Source organism: Haliotis rufescens, unplaced genomic scaffold (genome assembly GCF_023055435.1).
Source record: "Haliotis rufescens isolate VD_foot unplaced genomic scaffold, xgHalRufe1.0.p SCAF_8, whole genome shotgun sequence".
Lineage (NCBI taxonomy): Eukaryota > Metazoa > Mollusca > Gastropoda > Lepetellida > Haliotidae > Haliotis > Haliotis rufescens.
Genome location: NW_025964372.1, coordinates 9611034 through 9632244, shown reverse-complemented (window position 1 = coordinate 9632244; position 21211 = coordinate 9611034). Strand labels below are relative to the sequence as shown.

The window sequence follows — 21211 nt, the reverse complement described above, 5'->3', positions numbered from 1 at the left end:
ATTTTGGTCTATGTATCGGTTTGCTGTAAGATTGCCCTGGACAACCCCTTACTGTGATCTACCCGTGTAGTATATGGCTCCCCACACCATGACACTCCCTCCACCAAATCGGTCCACCTGTCGAACGCAGTTCGGCGCAAAACGTTCATGTCGACGTCGGTATACACGTTGTCTTCCACCCCGTCGTTGAAGAAGAAAACGTGACTCATCGCTGAACCAAACGCGTCGCCAGTTCCTGAGATCCCATGCCTGCACTCTGTTGCACCACCGGACACGTCGTTGACGGTGTAGACGTCGCAAGACAGGTCCAACTTTTGGTCGTCTCGCTCGAATTCCCACTTCCCTCAGACGATTTCTGATGGTTTGGTCGGACATTTTTCGCATACAAGGCACTTGTCCTGCAGTGTCCGTAGCTGTAGCAAATCGATTCCGAAGGTGATGCAACCGGATGTACCGATCCTGAGCAGGGGGGGTCACTCTTAGTCTTCCACTTCAGGGATGATCTTGAGTCGAATAAGTGCGGGTATATCGATCCCATAGTCGAGATATGGTGCTTTGGTGAACGATGAAGTGTCTTGCAACGGCAGACTGGGACTCCCCTGCTTCCAAACGTCCAATGGCGATATTTCGGTCAGCTGCAGTTAATCTTGGCATTTTTAGATCTCCGTTCACGTCAGAAAATTCGTAATGAACTGATGAAATTAAAACGGTCTTTTATAGTCAGTGTCTCTACTCTTGTTTCCAACATTTTGCACGTGCATTGTGCTGAAAACTTTTTCTGAAAGCAATTTCCGTGCATCCTTTGCATTTTTGCTGATAAACGTTTACAAAAAAGCATTTTGAGATGTGTTTGCGCGCAATGCACAACGAACATGACATGATTAACGGTAATCAAACATAAGAATTGTCTTTATGACGATAGCTGGGAAAAAAAAGCTAGTTGGAATTCTCAAAACACCTATGCGTTTCTATTTTTTGAAGAGTGTATATATATATATATATATCTGGCTATGTAAGTGATGATGTGTTCTGCCTCTACTTCTCCATGTGTATCCAGGGCCTTTGGGTCTGTATTACGTCTAAATAAACTACGTTCACCTATAAGAAGGTACATACATACGTTTTGCTGTTTCTCTTCTTTACGTTCCATTCTGCCATTTAATATATTGATTGTACATGTATCTGTAAATCTGTGCAAGAGAACGATCTAAGTTGTGATAACTTGTGCTCTCTCCTTTTCATGTGATTAAAATACACTTAACTTTTGAGACGATATATGTATTTAGTCTAGATTAGATGCGGTGTTTTGCTTGCAGGTGGCGCACCAGGGGAGACAACACAGCGTCCCACGAACAGGCTGCACCGTGACAGCTGCACTGGTCAACTTCTGTGTGTGTGGCCTTTCTCCGTCTTGCTCATTATTGTAGTACCAAGTGTTCACCCTTCCAACATGTTTCTGACATCTGATGGAGCACAGCACCTGCCTTGTTTTACTGGGAAACGTGCACTACGGTGCACCGCACTTGCGGCCAGCAGATGCCCCTGTAGAGGTTGATATACATAATACATGTGAACACATGTCAAGTAGTCTGCCTAACCTATAACCTTGTTATGTAAACCAGCTGTTGTGGTATCTGTTGAGTAACTTTATCCTGTTGTTGAGTATTGTACACATATATTGCAAGCCCCTCTGAAACCTGCCACAGATCTTGAAGAGGGATGCACATTGCCTCTTTTACAGAGCATACACACATGTTTGCACTGTGACTAACTACTAACTAATTCGGTGATTAGATTAAAACAAATTGACACAAATTGACAAACTACACAATGCAAATTGCTAATAGATTACCTTTGTGAGTTTGGTCTTTCGATCAATGGGCCGTGATATAACTTAGATGTACTGGTAGCGTTACACCCAACACTCGCAGTGTGGAATGACCGCAGCATGCTTCAGTCAACAGTAGTGGTAGAGCGGATCTACGCTCAATTATACATCGTGAGCAATGAAGCGTATGTTGGTAAGCAAACCAGTTGGTAATATGACGACAAACATCCCGTGTTTTAAAGATGAGCGAAATCTGGAAATGTTGGGAGTGTTTCTGGGCATCAAATACTAGAAAACCTTTTTGAAACTACTCTGGTTACCTACACGCAAACGTTACGTACACACAAATACAAACGTTATGTACAGACAAATACAAACGTTATGTACAGAAATATATAAACGTCCTGTTCAAATACGAACGTTATGTACAGACAAATAACAACGTTACGTACAAGCATATACAAACGTTACGTACAAACAAATACAAACGTTACGTACAAACAAATACAAACGTTACATACAAACAAATACAAACGTTATGTACAGACAAATACAAACGTTACATACAAACAAATACAAACGTTACGTACAAGCATATACAAACGTTACGTACCAACAAATACAAACGTTACGTACAAGCATATACAAACGATACGTTCAAGCATATACAAACGTTACGTACAAACAAATACAAACGTTACGTACAAACAAATACAAACGTTACGTACAAACAAATACAAACGTTATGTAAAGACTAATACAAACGTTACATACAAACAAATACAAACTTTACGTACAAGCATATACAAACGTTAAGTACAAACAAATACAAACGTTACGTACAAAGAAATACAAACGTTACGTACAAACAAATACAAACGTTACGTACAAGCATATACAAACGTTACGTACAAGCATATACAAACGTTATGTACAAGCATATACAAACTTTACGTACAAGCAAATACAAACGTTACGTACAAACAAATACAAACGTTACGTACAAGCATATACAAACGTTACGAACAAGCATATACAAACGTTACGTATAAGCATATACAAACTTTACGTACAAGCAAATACAAACGTTACGTACAAACAAATACAAACGTTACGTACAAGCATATACAAACGTTACGAACAAGCATATACAAACGTTACGTATAAGCATATACAAACGTTACGTACAAACAAATACAAACGTTACGTACAAACAAATACAAACGTTACATACAAACAAATACAAACGTTACGTACAAACAAATACAAACGTTACGTACAAGCATATACAAACGTTATGTACAAACAAATACAAACGTTACGTACAAGCATATACAAACGTTACGTACAAACAAATACAAACGTTACGTACAAACAAATACAAACGTTACGTACAAACAAATACAATTGTTATGCACAGACAAATACAAAAGTTAGGTACAGAAATATACAAACGTTATGTACAGATAAGTGCAAACGTTATGTACAGACAAATACAAACTTTACGTACAAACATAAACACACGGTACGTACAAACAAATAGAAGCGTCACGTACAAATAAATGCAAACGTTATGTAAACATCAAAACGTTACGTACAAACGATACAGATAAGTACAAACGTTATATACAGACAAAAAAAACCTTTAAATACAAACATATACAAACGTTACGTACAACCAAACACAAACGTTACGTACAAACAAAGACAAAAGTGCTTCAGAATTTCCATAGCATTTCATTTCTGTGTGTACTAAAATAGCTTCGAAATAATTGATTGCGAAATCAGTCTGGTTAGAAGACCTTATCACATGCCAACTGAAGGTTCAGAGTTCATATTGTTTGTTTTGCGAATGAGAAATCGCGGCCCTTTTAAACGACGCACTTCAGATTAAGAAATCAGCTTTTGGAACACACATTGAAAATACACGGCTACACACATTACTGTTGTCATTTGTTGTGTAACTACTGAAGGTGTGCCTGAAGCAATATGCAGCTACTATAACCCTGTCATTCCGTGGTGTTCTTGCCTCTATGACTCAAATACTCACATAATTATGTCTACATGATCTTGTGTTTCTGAAATAAATCTTAGGAAAAACAGCAGGTTGAAGCACTTTCTTATCAAATCGTCTAAATTGTCTGAACAGCTGCTACAGAGAGACGCTCCGACGAACATCATCAGAATATCTCGGTCATATCTCCAGTCTCCTACTGGATATTGTTGTTACTCTACACACATAATACCCCACGTCACGCTGGAGGTTGATGTTACTCTACACAGAGAATACCCCACGTCACACTGGAGGTTGTTGCTACTCTTCACACATAATACCCCACGTCACACTGGAGGTTGTTGCTACTCTTCACACATAATACCCCACGTCACACTGGAGGTTGTTGCTACTCTACACACATAATACCCCACGTCACACTGGACGTTGTTGCTACTCTACACACATAATACCCCACGTCACACTGGACGTTGTTGCTACTCTACACACATAATACCCCACGTCACACTGGACGTTGTTGCTACTCTACACACATAATACCCCACGTCACACTGGACGTTGTTGCTACACTGGAGGTTGTAGTTACTCTACACACATAATACCCCACGTCACACTGGAGGTTGTTGCTACTCTACACACATAATACCCCACGTCACACTGGACGTTGTTGCTACACTGGAGGTTGTAGTTACTCTACACACATAATACCCCACGTCACACTGGAGGTTGTAGTTACTCTACACACATAATACCCCACGTCACACTGGAGGTTGTTGCTACTCTACATACATAATACCCCACGTCACACTGGACGTTGTTGCTACTCTACATACATAATACCCCACGTCACACTGGACGTTGTTGCTACTCTACACACATAATACCCCACGTCACACTGGACGTTGTTGCTACACTGGAGGTTGTAGTTACTCTACACACATAATACCCCACGTCACACTGGAGGTTGTTGCTACTCTACACACATAATACCCCACGTCACACTGGACGTTGTTGCTACACTGGAGGTTGTTGCTACTCTACATACATAATACCCCACGTCACACTGGACGTTGTTGCAACACTGGAGGTTGTTGCTACTCTACACACAGAATACCCCACGTCACACTGGACGTTGTTGCTACACTGGAGGTTGTTGCTACTCTACACACAGAATACCCCACGTCACACTGGAGGTTGTAGTTACTCTACACACATAATACCCCACGTCACACTGGAGGTTGTTGCTACTCTACATACATAATACCCCACGTCACACTGGACGTTGTTGCTACTCTACATACATAATACCCCACGTCACACTGGACGTTGTTGCTACTCTACACACATAATACCCCACGTCACACTGGACGTTGTTGCTACACTGGAGGTTGTAGTTACTCTACACACATAATACCCCACGTCACACTGGAGGTTGTTGCTACTCTACACACATAATACCCCACGTCACACTGGACGTTGTTGCTACACTGGAGGTTGTTGCTACTCTACATACATAATACCCCACGTCACACTGGACGTTGTTGCAACACTGGAGGTTGTTGCTACTCTACACACAGAATACCCCACGTCACACTGGACGTTGTTGCTACACTGGAGGTTGTTGCTACTCTACACACAGAATACCCCACGTCACACTGGAGGTTGTAGTTACTCTACACACATAATACCCCACGTCACACTGGAGGTTGTTGCTACTCTACACACATAATACCCCACGTCACACTGGACGTTGTTGCTACACTGGAGGTTGTAGTTACTCTACACACATAATACCCCACGTCACACTGGAGGTTGTAGTTACTCTACACACATAATACCCCACGTCACACTGGAGGTTGTTGCTACTCTACACACATAATACCCCACGTCACACTGGACGTTGTTGCTACACTGGAGGTTGTAGTTACTCTACACACATAATACCCCACGTCACACTGGAGGTTGTAGTTACTCTACACACATAATACCCCACGTCACACTGGAGGTTGTTGCTACTCTACACACATAATACCCCACGTCACACTGGACGTTGTTGCTACACTGGAGGTTGTTGCTACTCTACACACAGAATACCCCACGTCACACTGGAGGTTGTTGTTACTCTACACACATAATACCCCACGTCACACTGGAGGTTGTTGCTACTCTACACACATAATACCCCACGTCACACTGGACGTTGTTGCTACACTGGAGGTTGTAGTTACTCTACACACAGAATACCCCACGTCACACTGGAGGTTGTTGTTACTCTACACACATAATACCCCACGTCACACTGGAGGTTGTTGTTACTCTACACACATAATACCCCACGTCACACTGGAGGTTGTTGTTACTCTACACACATAATACCCCACGTCGCACTGGACGTTGTTGTTACTCTACAGACAGAATACCCCACGTCACACTGGAGGTTGTTGTTACTCTACACACATAATACCCCACGTCACACTGGACGTTGTTGTTACTCTACATACAGAATACCCCACGTCACACTGGAGGTTGTTGTTACTCTACACACATAATACCCCACGTCACACTGGAGGTTGTTGCTACACTGGAGGTTGTTGTTACTCTACACACATAATACCCCACGTCACACTGGACGTTGTTGTTACTCTACATACAGAATACCCCACGTCACACTGGAGGTTGTTGTTACTCTACACACATAATACCCCACGTCACACTGGAGGTTGTTGTTACTCTACACACATAATACCCCACGTCACACTGGAGGTTGTTGTTACTCTACACACATAATACCCCACGTCACACTGGAGGTTGTTGTTACTCTACACACATAATACCCCACGTCACACTGGAGGTTGTTGCTACACTGGAGGTTGTTGCTACTCTACACACATAATACCCCACGTCACGCTGGAGGTTGTAGTTACTCTACACACATAATACCCCACGTCACACTGGAGGTTGATGTTACTCTACACACATAATACCCCACGTCACACTGGAGGTTGTAGTTACTCTACACACATAATACCCCACGTCACACTGGAGGTTGTAGTTACTCTACACACATAATACCCCACGTCACACTGGAGGTTGATGTTACTCTACACACATAATACCTCACGTCACACTGGAGGTTGTTGCTACACTGGAGGTTGTAGTTACTCTACACACATAATACCCCACGTCACACTGGAGGTTGTTGCTACTCTACACACATAATACCCCACGTCACACTGGAGGTTGTTGCTACACTGGAGGTTGTAGTTACTCTACACACATAATACCCCACGTCACACTGGAGGTTGTTGCTACTCTACACACATAATACCCCACGTCACACTGGACGTTGTTGTTACTCTTCACACAGAATACCCCACGTCACACTGGAGTTTGTTGCTACTCTACATACAGAATACCCCACGTCACACTGGAGGTTTTTGCTACTCTTCACACAGAATACCCCACGTCACACTGGAGGTTGTTGCTACTCTACATACAGAATACCCCACGTCACACTTGAGTTTGTTGCTACTCTACATACAGAATACCCCACGTCACACTGGAGTTTGTTGCTACTCTACATACAGAATACCCCACGTCACACTGGAGGTTGTTGCTACTCTTCACACAGAATACCCCACGTCACACTGGAGGTTGTTGCTACTCTACATACAGAATACCCCACGTCACACTGGAGTTTGTTGCTACTCTACATACAGAATACCCCACGTCACACTGGAGTTTGTTGCTACTCTACATACAGAATACCCCACGTCACACTGGAGGTTGTTGCTACTCTTCACACAGAATACCCCACGTCACACTGGAGGTTGTTGTTACTCTATACACATAATACCCCACGTCACGCTGGAGGTTGTAGTTACTCTACATACAGAATACCCCACGTCACAGTGGACGTTGTTGTTACTCTACATACAGAATACCCCACGTCACACTGGAGGTTGTAGTTACTCTACATACAGAATACCCCACGTCACAGTGGACGTTGTTGTTACTCTACATACAGAATACCCCACGTCACAGTGGACGTTGTTGTTACTCTACATACAGAATACCCCACGTCACAGTGGACGTTGTTGTTACTCTACATACAGAATACCCCACGTCACAGTGGACGTTGTTGTTACTCTACATACAGAATACCCCACGTCACACTGGAGGTTGTAGTTACTCTACATACAGAATACCCCACGTCACAGTGGACGTTGTTGTTACTCTACATACAGAATACCCCACGTCACAGTGGACGTTGTTGTTACTCTACATACAGAATACCCCACGTCACAGTGGACGTTGTTGTTACTCTACATACAGAATACCCCACGTCACAGTGGACGTTGTTGTTACTCTACATACAGAATACCCCACGTCACAGTGGACGTTGTTGTTACTCTTCACACATAATACCCCACGTCACAGTGGACGTTGTTGTTACTCTTCACACATAATACCCCACGTCACACTGGAGGTTGTTGTTACTCTATAAACATAATATCCCACGTCACACTGGACGTTGTTGTTACTCTATAAACATAATACTCCCACGTCACACTGGAGGTTGTTGCTACTCTACTTACAGAATACCCCACGTCACACTGGAGGTTGTAGTTACTCTACAGACAGAATATCCCACGTCACACTGGACGTTGTTGCTACACTGGAGGTTGTAGTTACTCTACACACATAATACCCCACGTCACACTGGAGGTTGTTGTACCTCTACATACAGAATACCCCACGTCACACTGGACGTTGTTGCTACACTGGAGGTTGTAGTTACTCTACACACATAATACCCCACGTCACACTGGAGGTTGTTGTTACTCTACATACAGAATACCCCACTTCACACTGGAGGTTGTTGTTACTCTACATACAGAATACCCCACGTCACACTGGAGGTTGTTGTTACTCTACAGACAGAATACCCCACGTCACGCTGGAGGTTGTAGTTACTCTACATACAGAATACCCCACGTCACACTGGAGGTTGTTGTTACTCTACATACAGAATACCCCACTTCACACTGGAGGTTGTTGTTACTCTACATACAGAATACCCCACGTCACACTGGAGGTTGTTGTTACTCTACAGACAGAATACCCCACGTCACGCTGGAGGTTGTAGTTACTCTACAGACAGAATACCCCACGTCACACTGGAGGTTGTTGTTACTCTACATACAGAATACCCCACGTCACGCTGGACGTTGTTGTTACTCTACAGACAGAATACCCCACGTCACAGTGGACGTTGTTGTTACTCTACATACAGAATACCCCACGTCACAGTGGACGTTGTTGTTACTCTACATACAGAATACCCCACGTCACAGTGGACGTTGTTGTTACTCTACAGACAGAATACCCCACGTCACAGTGGACGTTGTTGTTACTCTACATACAGAATACCCCACGTCACAGTGGACGTTGTTGTTACTCTACACACATAATACCCCACGTCACGCTGGAGGTTGTTGTTACTCTACACACATAATACCCCACGTCACGCTGGAGGTTGTTGTTACTCTACACACAGAATACCCCACGTCACGCTGGACGTTGTTGTTACTCTACAGACAGAATACCCCACGTCACGCTGGAGTTTGTTGCTACTCTACATACAGAATACCCCACGTCACACTGGACGTTGTTGTTACTCTACATACAGAATACCCCACGTCACAGTGGACGTTGTTGTTACTCTACATACAGAATACCCCACGTCACGCTGGAGTTTGTTGCTACTCTACATACAGAATACCCCACGTCACAGTGGACGTTGTTGTTACTCTACATACAGAATACCCCACGTCACACTGGAGGTTGTTGTTACACTGGACGTTGTTGTTACTCTACATACAGAATACCCCACGTCACACTGGACGTTGTTGTTACTCTACACACAGAATACCCCACGTCACAGTGGACGTTGTTGTTACTCTACATACAGAATACCCCACGTCACGCTGGAGGTTGTAGTTACTCTACATACAGAATACCCCACGTCACAGTGGACGTTGTTGTTACTCTACATACAGAATACCCCACGTCACACTGGACGTTGTTGTTACTCTACATACAGAATACCCCACGTCACGCTGGAGTTTGTTGCTACTCTACATACAGAATACCCCACGTCACACTGGACGTTGTTGTTACTCTACTTACAGAATACCCCACGTCACACTGGACGTTGTTGTTACTCTACTTACAGAATACCCCACGTCACACTGGACGTTGTTGTTACTCTACATACATAATACCCCACGTCACGCTGGACGTTGTTGTTACTCTACATACATAATACCCCACGTCACACTGGACGTTGTTGTTACTCTACACACAGAATACCCCACGTCACACTGGAGTTTGTTGCTACTCTACATACAGAATACCCCACGTCACACTGGAGTTTGTTGCTACTCTACATACAGAATACCCCACGTCACACTGGAGTTTGTTGCTACTCTACATACAGAATACCCCACGTCACACTGGAGTTTGTTGTTACTCTACATACAGAATACCCCACGTCACACTGGACGTTGTTGTTACTCTACTTACAGAATACCCCACGTCACACTGGACGTTGTTGTTACTCTACTTACAGAATACCCCACGTCACACTGGACGTTGTTGTTACTCTACATACAGAATACCCCACGTCACACTGGACGTTGTTGTTACTCTACATACAGAATACCCCACGTCACACTGGAGGTTGTAGTTACTCTACATACAGAATACCCCACGTCACACTGGAGTTTGTTGCTACTCTACATACAGAATACCCCACGTCACACTGGACGTTGTTGTTACTCTACACACAGAATACCCCACGTCACGCTGGAGTTTGTTGCTACTCTACATACAGAATACCCCACGTCACACTGGACGTTGTTGTTACTCTACACACAGAATACCCCACGTCACACTGGACGTTGTTGTTACTCTATACACATAATACCCCACGTCACACTGGAGGTTGTTGTTACACTGGAGGTTGTTGTTACTCTTCACACAGAATACCCCACGTCACACTGGAGGTTGTTGTTACACTGGAGTTTGTTGCTACTCTACACACATAATACCCCACGTCACACTGGACGTTGTTGTTACTCTACACACAGAATACCCCACGTCACACTGGACGTTGTTGTTACTCTACACACAGAATACCCCACGTCACACTGGACGTTGTTGTTACTCTATACACATAATACCCCACGTCACACTGGAGGTTGTTGTTACACTGGAGGTTGTTGTTACTCTTCACACAGAATACCCCACGTCACACTGGAGGTTGTTGCTACTCTTCACACATAATACCCCACGTCACGCTGGAGGTTGTTGCTACTCTTCACACATAATACCCCACGTCACGCTGGAGGTTGTTGCTACTCTTCACACATAATACCCCACGTCACGCTGGAGGTTGTTGCTACTCTTCACACATAATACCCCACGTCACGCTGGAGGTTGTTGTTACACTGGAGGTTGTTGTTACTCTTCACACATAATACCCCACGTCACACTGGAGGTTGTTGTTACTCTACACACATAATACCCCACGTCACACTGGAGGTTGTTGTTACTCTATACACATAATACCCCACGTCGCACTTGAGGTTGTTGTTACACTGGAGGTTGTTGTTACTCTTCACACATAATACCCAATATCACACTGGAGAGACGTGTTTCCGTAGTGCCCCGTGTAACACTGAAAATATGGAAATTATTACAAAGTGTGTCTGTTCTTCTATATTCAGGGATTCTGATAAGCTGACGTGGAATAAAAACTTCAAAAGTTAGCAGAAGTACTTTCTTGAAGGGGATTCCTCGTGACCTCGCACTGGACGTTGTTGTATCAAAATATTGAAAAACAGACTCCGTGTCCCTTATGGGCCACCGTACTTATGGGCCACCGTATTATCAAGCCTAGTGCAAATGCAGCTAAACAGAACATCGTCAAACTGAACAACGTGCTCTTTCTCTTTCTGCACTTTTCCGAGAAGAGGCTCGACCGGACTGTCTATCGCCAGTGTCATAATAGTCCCTGATACACAGTTAGCTGACTCCCAACACTGTAGACAATGTTTAAGTTCCTTGATTCCACGCAAACAGAGATGGACCAGAATAAGCCTAACACAATATCTACTTTGTCAACAGACTGTCCCTCGTCTCCCAAACAGCTGTAAGTGGTGACCTTGGAAAACGCTGCGTGTCAAGTCTGTATCCCCACAAGTGTTCCATGATTAACACTGACATTAAAATCACAGGGAAATGATGACAATAACTATAATCCGAACGCGAATCCACCCAAAGACCCAGTCAAGAAAATCAAAGCTTTGTCTAGATAATGATACACAATCAACCAGGCCACATACGGGGGCGGGTCAAGAAGTTCTAAACCTGACTGACTTTCAACTATGGGACATAAGAAAGTGAACTAGTCAATGTAGTACATCGTTTGAGTAGTTCATTGCACGTGTATTTGGTCTGTTGAGTTCGTGTGTATATTGGTGACTGTCAGTTGAACGTGATGGGGGTACACATGGACACAGAAATGAAAAAGAACGAGTACCGAGCAGTCTTCAAGTTTTTGACTTCAGAGAAAAGTACTCCACAAGACATTCATGACCGCATGTCACACGTGTATGGGGATAAGTGCCCTAGCTATTCCACTGTTAAACGTTGGGGAGCTATGTTAAAGGTTAGTAGGTGAAGTCTTGATGATGATCCTATGTCTGGACGTCCTTCAACTTCCATCAGTGAAGATTCAATCCATGAGATAGAAAAACGCACCCTGTCAGATAGGCGTATTACCATTCATGAACTTGAGGAAGACATAGGTCTAAGCCATGGATCCATTGAAACTATTATTCATGAACATTGACAGATGATAAAGAAATCTGCTCATTGGGTGCCAAAGTTTCTAATTTCTGATCTTAAGGAAAAAATAACTGACATTGCGAGAGAATTGAGGTAGAAACATGGGCCTACTACTGGGATCCCGAGTCAAAAGGTCAACCTATGAAATGGCACCTTTCTACTTCTCCGGCACGAAGAACTTCAAGTCTTCAAGATCAGTGAAGAAAGTTATGGCCACAGTATTCTGGGGTGCAAAGGGTATGATCCTTGATGATTACTAAGAAAATCGAAAGACGATTACCGGTGCCTACTATGCAAATTTGCGTCATCGCCTGAGAAATTCTATCAAAGAAAAGCGGCGAGGAATGCTGACAGTAGTTGTACGCATCTACCCAGGACCGCTCCTGGCTTCTGATTGGTCGAGAGGATCACCTGTGACGTCACTTCCGGTCACGTGACCTGCACATGCGCGCGGGGCATGATGGGACTTGCGTGCGCATCCAAGATGGCGACACATCCGTTTCCGGTGGCGTTGATCCAAGATGGCGTGCGTATCCAAGATGGCGGCGCATCCGTTTCCGGTGGCGTACGCATTCAAGATGGCGGCACCTCCGTTTCCGGGGAGGAGGGGAAACCCAGAGAAACGGTCGTACAAGGTGAACAAGATCTACATGGTTGTTGTTCTTTTGTTGTTCTACACATAGACGTGGGGGGTGGTGGAAGAGGAGGGAGGAGGAGGGGGAGGGAGGAACGCGGGAAGGGAGTCGTTTTTTTTGTTTTGTTGTGTTTTGGTGGGTGGGTGGCGATGGCATGTGGAGATGATAGCTCACTGAGACGAGCTTATCATACACAGTCGACGACTCTGCCACTTTGTTGCTAGGTTGACGTCATATCGGCGAAGGATCTTGCAACAACATGTCACAAATCATGTCATCGGGTATGGTGATGTGTTTGTCAACTTTGAGGTAAGGTTTCGTTCCACAAGGCGATCGTGTATTGTAGCCCACGATGACAGCCGTTCGTCTAAGTTAAAAGTCGGTGAGTTGCAACAAGTAGAGATTGCTGCAGAGCATCAATAGCTCCCCGCAATATAATGTTATGTGCAGAGGAATTTGTGTTAAGTACAAATTGGTTGTTATTAATGTACTTATCTTTGGAAAGCACAATAAAAGAAACAGTGTCTTTAATTGGTCAGCACAAAGAGAACCCAGGCAAAACTTGATATATACCCACTATTAGTACCAATAAAAAAAATCCTATATAGATAACACAACAAATGTCATTCTAAAGCATGCTTTTGCAGCAAATATCAATATTTCTGGTCAAAATGTTTAAAATAGTAAACACAAAAAATGTAATGAATCCACTCTAAATATACTTCAGTTCAAATGTAAAAATTCACGCAATCATTAATGGATTCCCATTTATCTAGCAGCAAGTTAGGAACATACAGTTTGGTCACGTTATTTATAAATATTGAGAATTATCTTACATATTGTAAAAACAAAGGCCATAGGTCACTTTTTCTCAAAACTTCGTTTAAGTAATCACAAACTAAAAATTGAAACAATTGTAGATATACAAAAACACCAACCCCATTTGAACAACGTCTCTGTGAAACATGTGATGTCTCAGAAGATGAACAACATTACGCACTGTCTTACATAATACAACCAAGACAGAGAATCACAAATAATCCCCAATCATGATAAAGAATTTGGCACACTCTATTAAAAGGAGCAGATTCTTAATAAGTTTACCAACAGTTATCCAGAAACAACTTCCAAGATCTGTTAACATATCAACAATTACAAACAAATTCCTTGTACATGTATGTACAACATTACCATAGTTTTGCTCAACTCTCATATTGTTTCCATTTCATTATAATACACTTGTTTTTTTAAATAAAATTCTTATAATGTCCCTCCTTTGAATGTTAAAATGTTCCTGTGTTTTTTAATTGTCGTTTATTGTGCATGTATTTTGTAGTTTGTGATTGTGTAATATTGCCACTGTTTCTTCATGGAATGTTCCGCAATACATATCTCATCTAAAACATCTTTGTTGTATAATAGTTTCTTACAGTTGTTTACGGGGGCATGGTTGGCCCCGTCGCCGAAGGCGCTGCAATTCGCTATGCAGAGTTGTGTCCCTTTGGCACACCAGAAACCTATGACAGTGTGTTTGAATCTCGGTTCGCCCCGATTTTGTTGTCAGCACAAAACCCTTGCTCGTTGGTTTCACCAAAGTGGTGAACGTCTAAGACCTGCATCACTTCAGACTTTCCTCCCACATCAAGCTGACACGGAATACTATTCAAGACGGCGTTAAACCCAACTACCTCACTCACTCTTGTGTATGGTTCCGTTTGGTTAACTGGGTTTGTGTTGTGATTGCTTCCGGCTTAGATTTGAAATTTGTTTAAAAGAATGTTACTATGTTCAACCCAAACATCGTGAAGATATCATGCAACCGTATTATCCTTTTGGAAAATAATTGCAAACTACAGACCAACCTGTTGATTTCCTATGTATCCAGAAGCAAAGAACATATATAGGTGTATGATCTCTGCTGGAAGTTGTTTTTTTTTGGTCAAAGCAATAAACCATGCAGAAACGTAAACCGCCGCATGAAACGGTATGTACCATACATTACATACAGTGAAGTATTTAAAACAATGCTGTGCTCAACTATGCACAGCAAGCGCCATACATGTGATTATGAAGACAACTAATAAAATATTTCTCATATCAAAGCCGTTATTTTACATGTGTTGTTTATTGAACAAAGTCATATTTTATAGAAGCCTGTTATTTAATCGTGTTGAACAATATGTTGCAATGGCAGTGTGAAAATTGAGTGCGCGTGACAGGCTTGGCCTAAATTCCTTCCTGGAACGTTTCTCGATGGCTGCCTGAATAAATTACGATTCATTGCAAAGGTAGTGCGCAATTGAGCTGTTCGGGTAAGGGAGATAATCACTCACTCTCAGTGATACAGCTTGAATAAGATACGATGTACAGCAATGCAAGGTCAGTGCGTGATTTATCACTTCTATACTACGCCTATAGCTAAAGGAGATAATCGCCCAATGTGCAATAGTTTATTCTAACAAAATATAGACCGGTTAACTTTAGCGAAATGGGATCATTTTTAGATCTTTTAAAAACAAAATGAACAAATTACATGGGTTATCAGCATTACGAAAAGTTACTAAGTCGCTGAATAGCAAGACGATTTTGAAGTATCTCTTATTGCTGGAAAAGATAAACATCAACATTTCACGCACATTTCACATGATTTGTATATTTCGTTTCGGTAACTGTGTGGCTTGAAATTTATAAGGAACCAACATGTCGACTTACATGCTATAAATTTAACCTCTCCCGTATACTTCCCCGCCTTAAGGGCGGGGAAGAATCACCTCAGCGCTACGATCATGGTGTGGAATTCTAAAGGTGTTGGCTGAATTCTAAAGGTGAATCGACAGGCACAGACATGAACGTGATGTAGGTATATGCCTACCTACTGTCATTCGTGTCTCCATGGTGCCACGCGTGACTACAAACACACGTTTATCCATAGGATCACAGGAGTCCGTATCTAAAAATAGACACCCTCATGCATATTCATGACCATCTCCATACGCGAGCCCGAAGGGCGAGCTCGCGTGTGGAGATGGTCATGAATATGCATGAGGGTGTCTATTTTTAGATACGGACTCCTGTGATAGGATGATGCATTGTCACTCGTTTATTTATACCGAGGCGCTGGCACTCGTGTATGTTGACATGTGTACTGTCACGCGTGTCTTCATGTACACGTACTGTTATTCGTGTCTCTATGCAAACATGGTGCCACGCGTGACGACAAACACACGTTTATCCATAGGATGATGACGTTGTCACTCGTTCATTTATACCGAGGTGCTGGCACTCGTGTATGTTTACATGTGTACTGTCACGCGTGTCTTCGTGTACACGTACTGTTATTCGTGTCTCTATGCAAACATGGTGCCACGCGTGACGACAAACACACGTTTATCCATAGGATGATGACGTTGTCACTCGTTCATTTATACCGAAGTGCTGACACTCGTGTATGTTTACATGTGTACTGTCACGCGTGTCTTCATGTACACGTACTGTTATTCGTGTCTCTATGCAAACATGGTGCCACGCGTGACGACAAACACACGTTTATCCATAGGATGATGACGTTGTCACTCGTTCATTTATACCGAGGTGCTGACACTCGTGTAGGTTGACATGCGTACTGTCACGCGTGTCTCCATGCACACGTGATGTACTTCATGTCTTCAAACACACATGGTGTACTACGTCTCTCCATATAAACGTGATGTACTTCATGTCTTCATGCAAAACGTAGTGTCATGTGTGTCTTCAAAAAGCGTTGATCCATAGGATGATGACGTTGTCACTCGTTCATTTATACCGAGGTGCTGACACTCGTGTAGGTTGACATGCGTACTGTCACGCGTGTCTCCATGCACACGTGATGTACTTCATGTCTTCAAACACACATGGTGTACTACGTCTCTCCATATAAACGTGATGTACTTCATGTCTTCATGCAAAACGTAGTGTCATGTGTGTCTTCAAAAAGACATAGATCCATAGGATGATGACGTTGTCACTCGTTTATTTATACCGAGGAGTTGGCTCTCGTGTAGGTCGACATACGTACGGTCACGTGTGTCTCCATGCAAACGTCATGTACTTCGTGTTGCCATGCAAACGTACGTGGTGTCACGCGTGACAACAAACGCATGTTTATCCATAGGATGATGGCGTTGTCATTCGTTCATCCACGCCGAGGAGTTGGCACTCGTGTATGTTTACGTGTCTGTTACCATTTGTGTCTCCATGCAAACGTCATGTACTACGTGTTTCCATGCAAACGTGGTGCCATGCGTGTCTACAAACAGACGTTTATCCATAAGATTATTATTTATACCGAGGAGTTGGCACTCGTGTATGTTTGTATGTGTACTGTCACACTTGTCTTCAAACAGACGTGGTGTACTACGCGTCTCCATGCAAACGTGATGTACTTCGTCTCTCCCTGTAAACGTGGTGCCACGCGTGTCTTCAAACAGACGTTTATCCATAGGATGATGACGTTGTCACTCGCTCATCCATGCCGAGGAGTTGGCACTCGTGTATGTTTACATGCGAACGGTAACGTGTGTCTCCATGCAGTCGTGATGTACTTCGTGTCTCCATGCAGACGTGGTGTCACGCGTGTCTCCATGCAAAACGTTGTGCCACGCGTGACTACAAACAGACGTTACTAGAAGTTTAGATCAATACACATGCGTGACGTTTGCAAACGTAGTGTACTTCGTGTCTCCATGCAAACGTAGTGTCACGCGTGTCTCCATGCAAACGTGGTGTCGTGCGTGTCTTCAAACAGACGTTTATTAATATTATTATTTATAACATTTATATTTATAAGGATAGAGATCGAGAGATCAATAGGCATACGTGGTGTTTGATTCGTGTCTCCATGCAAACGTGATACCACTCGTGTACACAACCATACATACAACCATACAAACATACATAGAGGCGTGGTGTCACTCGTAGGCGTGTACCTCCAAGAGGACTGGGGAGGGTGGGGATTCTTTTGGATTGTTGTTTGTACTGGCAAAGCAAAGGATGAAAGCGTTCTTTTGGGAGAGATGGGTTGCCCTGAAAAGGGCCGTTGGAAACAAACTGGAAACAAGCTGGACGAGGCTTGTCTCTGTTTTACATTACTTTCCTTGATCTCGATACTAGATAATAATACGGACCACCTCAACAGTCGGGGTCGTCAACTCCGCGTTGTATAGCTTGTTGTAAAGCTGCAATAGCCTCAGACTTGTTCTTTAACCAGTGTGGGCTCTGCGATAGGATCGTCTCCGATTCACCAGGTGGGTAGGTCACTATTGTCCACAACAGCACGTACAACTAAGTAAAAACGTTCTTAGTTGTACGTGCTGCTGTACTTGAACACGTGTTGTACTTGAGCACAGACATGACAGACAGCGTTTACATCATAACTCAGCCTCTACCCTCAGTAGTAGATGCCTGATGCACCACCACCAGAGCCTGTCTGCAACCAACATCATTAGTAGATGCCTCATGACCCACCATCAGAGTCTGTTTGTAACGTACATCTTTAGTAGATGTCACATGAACCACCACCAGCGTCTGTTAGTAACGTACATCAGTAGTAGATGCCTGATGGACCACCATCAGAGTCTGCTAGTAACATACACCATTAGTAGATGTCACATGAACCACCACCAGAGTCTGTTAGTAACGTACATCAGTAGTAGATGCCACAGGCACCACCACCAGAGTCTGTTAGTAACGTACATCAGTAGTAGATGCCACAGGCACCACCACCAGAGTCTGTCAGCAACCTACATCATTAGTAGATGCCACAGGGACCACCACCAGATTCCGTTAGTAACATACATCACTAGTAGATGCCACATGAACCACCACCAGATTCCGTTAGTAACATACATCACTAGTAGATGCCACATGAACCACCACCAGAGTCTGTTAGTAACGTACATCATTAGTATAGATGCCACGTGAACCACCACCAGAGTCTGTTAGTAACGTACATCATTAGTATAGATGCCACGTGAACCACCACCAGAGTCTGTTAGTAACGTACATCATTAGTATAGATGCCACGTGAACCATCACCAGGGTCTGTTAGTAACGTACATCATTAGTATAGATGCCACGTGAACCATCACCAGGGTCTGTTAGTTACGTACATCATTAGTATAGATGCCACGTGAACCATCACCAGGGTCTGTTAGTAACGTACATCATTAGTATAGATGCCACGTGAACCATCACCAGGGTCTGTTAGTAACGTACATCATTAGTATAGATGCCACGTGAACCATCACCAGGGTCTGTTAGTTACGTACATCATTAGTAGATGCCACGTGAACCATCACCAGAGTCTCTAAGTAATGTACATCATTAGTAGATGCCATGTGAACCATCACCAGAGTCTGTTAGTTACGTACATCATTAGTATAGATGCCACGTGAACCATCACCAGAGTCTCTAAGTAATGAACATCATTAGTAGATGCCACATGAACCACCACCAGAGTCTGTTAGTAACGTACATCAGTAGTATAGATGCCACGTGAACCATCACCAGAGTCTCTAAGTAATGTACATCATTAGTAGATGTCACATGAACCACCACCATAGTCTGTTAGTAACGTACATCAGTAGTAGATGCCTGATGGACCACCATCAGAGTCTTCTAGTAACATACACCATTAGTAGATGTCACATGAACCACCACCAGAGTCTGTTAGTAACGTACATCAGTAGTAGATGTCACAGGCACCACCACCAGAGTCTGTTAGTAACGTACATCAGTAGTAGATGCCACAGGCACCACCACCAGAGTCTGTCAGCAACCTACATCAGTAGTAGATGTCACAGGCACCACCACCACCAGAGTCTGTTAGTAACGTACATCAGTAGTAGATGTCACAGGCACCACCACCAGAGTCTGTCAGCAACCTACATCAGTAGTAGATGTCACAGGAACCACCACCACCAGAGTCTGTTAGTAACGTACATCAGTAGTAGATGTCACAGGCACCACCACCACCAGAGTCTGTTAGTAACGTACATCAGTAGTAGATGCCACAGGCACCACCACCAGAGTCTGTCAGCAACCTACATCAGTAGTAGATGCCACAGGCACCACCACCAGAGTCTGTCAGCAACCTACATCATTAGTAGATGTCACAGGCACCACCACCACCAGAGTCTGTTAGTAACGTACATCATTAGCAGATGCCACAGGAACCACCACCAGATTCCGTTTAACATACATCACTGGTATAGATACCACGTGAACCATGTACACCTATATAAGACTCACTGTACATCCCGTGTATGGTTGTGTACACGAGTGGTATCACGTTTGCATGGAGACACGAATCAAACACCACGTATGCCTATTGATCTCTCGATCTCTATCCTTATAAATATAAATGTTATAAATAATAATATTAATAAACGTCTGTTTGAAGACACGCACGACACCACGTTTGCATGGAGACACGCGTGACACTACGTTTGTATGGAGACACGAATTACACTACGTTTGCAAACGTCACGCATGTGTATTGATCTAAACTTCTAGTAACGTCTGTTTGTAGTCACGCGTGGCACAACGTTTTGCATGGAGACACGCGTGACACCACGTCTGCATGGAGACACGAAGTACATCACGTCTGCATGGAGACACACGTGACCGTTCGCATGTAAACATACACGAGTGCCAACTCCTCGGCATGGATGAGCGAGTGACAACGTCATCATCCTATGGATAAACGTCTGTTTGAAGACACGCGTGGCACCACGTTTACAGGGAGAGACGTAGTACATCACGTTTGCATGGAGACGCGTA

General features: G+C 43.5%; 1 protein-coding gene across 1 annotated transcript in view; it reads left to right on the top strand.

Moving 5' to 3' along the window:
* Positions 1-3933, top strand: part of LOC124123941 (sushi, von Willebrand factor type A, EGF and pentraxin domain-containing protein 1-like) — a 68783-nt gene extending 64850 nt beyond the window's left edge. The window contains exon 14 of the mRNA XM_046487145.2: positions 1317-3933. The gene's annotated coding sequence lies outside the window, so the exon portion shown is untranslated. The remainder of the gene's footprint in view (positions 1-1316) is intronic.
* Positions 3934-21211: the final 17278 nt, after the last annotated feature.